Genomic DNA, 4,840 nt, shown 5'->3' with positions numbered 1-4,840 from the left:
AAGGAGCCCACCACCCCGAAACCGGAGGCGCGGGCAGGGAGGAGACGGCGTGAGCTTTAATATCGCCGGGTGACTTCACGTTGGGACGAAGCGTTAAAAGGATCTTTTGGTGGAGACGAGCAGGTTCCTTCCACAGACTCCAACAGAAAACAAGAATACTAAACCTGGAGACGAGACAACGGCTGAGGAAGATTTTTCCACCTTACAAGTTGCTCAGGCGCCTTCCCCGCGCCACGGAGGAAGGAGAAGACGCAAACCTCAAGGATTTGCGGCGCCCTCCCAATAGCAGCTTGAGAAAAGGAAGGAGAGAATAAAACCCCCAAAAAGCACAGTGTTCTCTCAAGGGAAGAGTTCTCCTTTGCTTGCGTTTGCATAGAAATTCCCGTAGGTCAGCACCAAAAAAAAAAAAAAAAATCAGGTACACCCCCCTCCTACACCCCTGGCTCCCCCCACCCCGTCCCTCCGCTCCCGGCCGACAGCGGCTGCACTTACGGGAGGGTTCAGCTTTTCCGCAGGGGAACGACACGGTTAGGTAAAAAAAAACAAAAAGTGCATCACACATTCTTGATTTTCAGGGTTACTTATAGCAGCAGCAGCATTAATCCAAGACAGTGAACAGCTGTAGATTCGTTCTTGAACGCAGCAACACGTAATGAAATGTCTTTGAGGAAGCCGACAGCGGCTGCACTTACGGGAGGGTTCAGCTTTTCCGCAGGGGAACGACACGGTTAGGTAAAAAAAAACAAAAAGTGCATCACACATTCTTGATTTTCAGGGTTACTTATAGCAGCAGCAGCATTAATCCAAGACAGTGAACAGCTGTAGATTCGTTCTTGAACGCAGCAACACGTAATGAAATGTCTTTGAGGAAGGGCATGAGGGTCTTTGAGGAAGGGCACGAGAGGGGTCCTTCTCAAAAGGATAAAAACGGGAATTAGACTATTCTGTATAGACAAAAAGGAGATAAAACGAACCGAAAAATTAAAAGACACAATCTTATTTACATTAAAAAAAAAACCAAACCCCAAAACATTCTTGTTAAAATATCTTTACAACACCTAAGCAAAAAAATACGTATTTTAAGAATAAAGCAGAAACTCCTAAAGCAGTATCCATTTTTTTGGAACCCTTATTTAGCACCTGAGGAAAGACCGTACGGAAAGCAGACAGGTGGGGGCGGGGTTTTTTTTGTTGGCGTTTTGTTGGTTTTTAAGGAAACCGAAGTGGTGTTTTTCCTAAACGTCCCTAGGTTGGCGGCACGCAAGTTTCACACCGCAGAAAGAAAAGCAAAGACGCTCCGCTCGTTCGTAAGGCTGTGGAAAAGGGATACTGCTACCTTACAAAATGGCTTTAGAGCTCTGGCCACGCTACTCGAAGCTTTCTGCTTAGCGGTCGGGACAAACGCAGCTCGGCATCTCCGGCCCAAAGCGCGGGCGCGACTCCCGCGTCCGTCCCGGGACGGAGCGGCCCGGCACCTCGTGCCTCCGGCTTGTGGGGGGTCTCACACCCTGACACGAGGCCTCCGGGACCTCCCCAGGCTGCTCCGACGTCTCCGCTTGGGAGGCTCTCGGGAAGGACCCGAGGAAGCCAGCGGTACCCTGCGGCGTAACACGCATCGCGGGAAGGCGGCGGGGCCGGCCGCGCAGACCCGGATCTGCTCACGGGCCCGGGCTCCTGCCTGCGCCAGGGTCTGTTAGCAGGGGAAAAATGCTCTAGCAACAGCCAAAGCTAGAATTACTCAGGCTTCCTCGCTACTCACTGTGCTCCTCCAGCCCTCCTCCTGCCTTACGCGCTGGTGTGAAAACGTGTAGCAGCTTCAAACGATGTGCAAGCCTCAATCTCTCCCTCCCTCACCTCGACCATCTCCCTTGTAAACAGCCTCCCGAAGGAAAACAAATCGCTATGGACACACGTATGGAAAAATCGGCTAGGGACGAGGCTCCTGAAAGCTTTGGACACCACAGCAGCTCACTGAAAATGCCGAATCGAGCCAAAACTGACCGCGCGGGAGAACTACCAGTTCCGCAACACATCCGCCAACGCCATCGCTGCCAGGTGTCCTCGAGGTCACCCACCGGCTGCTTCTGGAAAGGATGCCATCGAGCTACGGGAACACTGTCCCGAAGGTGAAAAGCACTAACGACACACACAACCAGCTCTCTTCAGGGTTTTTTTTCCCAAGCAGGAAGCAATTTTCCTCTCGCTGTAGCCAGCCAGTTCACCCCACCACCCGGCGAAGAGCTGCGATACTCGCGACCTAACGGGAATTGGGTTTTTCCACATTCCAGAAGTACTTTGCAGCAGCTCCGAAAGGCAAACAGCAGGATTCACAGTTCAGGAAGGGCGATGGTTTGACACGGGTTAGCAACAGAAACCGTGCCCTGCAGCGAAACCCACACCGTCGGAGACTTGTGACATCGAAACCTGACTTTCACGACAACTGAGGCGGGCGGAAACCAAAACCCAAACTCCAACCAAACCCCAAAAGCCACCACGTTGCCAACTCACCGCAGAGGTGGAGCAGGAGGGAGCAGCGAGGCTGAAGGTCCCCGAATCTTCGGAGAAGCTCTTAAATCCTCTCCTGGAGCAGACAAAGCACTCCTTGAACCAAAGAGAAAGCAGATCCCGCGCTGGATCCGGCCGGCAGCACACGCTCCGGCATCCCTTGTACAAGACCCTGTAGAAGAGCTGCCCCCTGGGGCTGGCCGGCGAAGGGAATGGTGGGGATGGTCAGAGGAGAAAGGAGACAGCCCCTGCCCACGCAGGAATCCAACCGAGAGGAAGCCTGGCAAGGGAACCAGACCCACCACGGGAACAGAACCAGGAGAGAAGCCTTAACCCGACGACTATCACCCATGGTGCCGCCTTCCGACACCCCGCGTACCGAAGGGGTTTTGTTTCCCAACTCCCCTGGGCGTAACGAGAACAACGGCACGCACACAAACGCACGCCCGCCCTCCTCCCGCGAGCGAGACGCCGGCACACGCACGGGCAGGGACGCCCTCGGGGGCAGACCTGGGAGAGAAGGCTGCCGCGGCCCTGCCCGGGCTGTATTTGGTTTATGCTACAGTACTAATACTCCGAGTCAAAAAAAAAAAAAAAGGAAACCGAGACATGAGACTCCTCAGTAACACCTCAGCATTATTTAAATGTGCTAAATTAGTCACAGCTCAATTTCAGTTCTTTTTTTTCCTTTTTTTTATAAGTTTACACAAAAATAATCAGAAAACAGACTAAATCTTAAGATATTTTTAATAAGTGCTCAGTAAAGAATTGTGTGAGGACTGCAGACAGCAACAGGGCGAGCTACACAACAGCACAAGGAAGCTTCTTCCGCGGTCCTGCCTGCCTCTAGGCAATAGTCTATCCCAGAAACCGCGCCGGCGAGCTGGAGCTACGGGAGCTCAACGGGAGGATTTCCTAACTGCTTAGCGCCGAGCACGCGCCGTGGAGCTCCCAGAGACAGAGAGATGTGGGAAGAGAGGACGGTCAGAAATACAGCCGAGAAGCTGGGGAGGGAGGTTGCGGGTGGGTACCACCGGCACGGGGACACGCATGGCAAGGGAAAGCAGCACGGATGAAGAGCAGGGGGAGAACCATCCCAACCCATCACTCAAACCGTGTCTCTCAACAGGTCTTTCGCTACGGAGAAGAGGAATGGCATCAGGCCAAGAGGAGCATCCTCCAATATTCAGCAAGACTCGGATCTTCCTAAAGGCGCAGGGTTGGATTCAGCATTGGGTCAGCGCTGTTCGGTTTCTGCGTGGCACCAGCCCCGGGTGTGGGCCTGACCAGGACAGCGCAGACCCACGGAAGCAAAACAGGGCTTGGTGGTGGGCTTTTTTTTTTTTCTTTTCTATTTTTTTAATGGAACCCAGCCCTTAAGGCGACAAGTGACTACACAAGGCAAATAAATACACAGCAGAGCCTTAAAGCCAGTAAAACAAACTGGAAACTTTGCTATTAGCCTTCAATTTTTCGAAAAGAATAATAATTAAAAAAAGGAGAACATTTCTTCCACCTTAACCTTCCCAGTCCCACCATCCAGTTTGTTCAACACTTTAAAGCTCAGGAACACCCCGGCTCTTCCGCAGCGGAGCCGGAGGCGATTCTGACTTTTGGCAAGCAGTTGGGAGACTCGACAGGAGTTCCAAAGAGGAAGGTGGGAAGGGAGGACTAGATGTCGGGCACATCTGTAAACACGTGATACATCCGAAAGTTACAGGCGCCTGGAACGACGGTAGAGTTCGTAGGTGAAACAGAAGGGTCTGCGACTGGCCAACCACACATTCGCGAACCTGGACCGATACGAGACACGGGCGCCGGACGGTATCCCACGCCAGTATCGTACTAGGTGGTAGTTTATACATCGAGTGGAGCAGGCAATCCAAAACTGTTAAAAAAACTGAGCGTGGCAGGAAGCTAGCAATCTTACAGAAGGTACAGAAATTAAGTTTTCTCGTCCCACTGGGAATCTGAGCGTCTCATTTGGGAACAATCTTGTTAAAAGGATAAAAACAATTAAAAAAAAACCCCACATGCTACATAATCCTAGTTAAAAAAGAAAGTGGATAAACCTAAGCACAAGGGGTAGGTGAAAGTTTTGGGCTTATGAGCTTCCTGTAATGCCCCAGAGGGTCCAGCCTAGTTTCCGGAGACACCGACCGCCGCTGACCTCGGTGCCCGGGCACGCCTGAACCAGTATCCAGCCCCGAACACCCCCAGTGAGCAGCGGGTACGGTGGGCTTGGGTGGGTCAGAAACCCCATTTCTGCCTCGGTCGCTGCTCACGCTTGGGCTGGACCCTGTAAACTTTCCACCTTTAAGAACACCCCAAAACT

This window comes from Eurypyga helias, unplaced genomic scaffold, assembly GCF_000690775.1.
Source record: "Eurypyga helias isolate BGI_N326 unplaced genomic scaffold, ASM69077v1 scaffold18057, whole genome shotgun sequence".
Taxonomy (NCBI): Eukaryota; Metazoa; Chordata; class Aves; order Eurypygiformes; family Eurypygidae; genus Eurypyga; species Eurypyga helias.
This window is presented reverse-complemented; position numbering follows the sequence as displayed.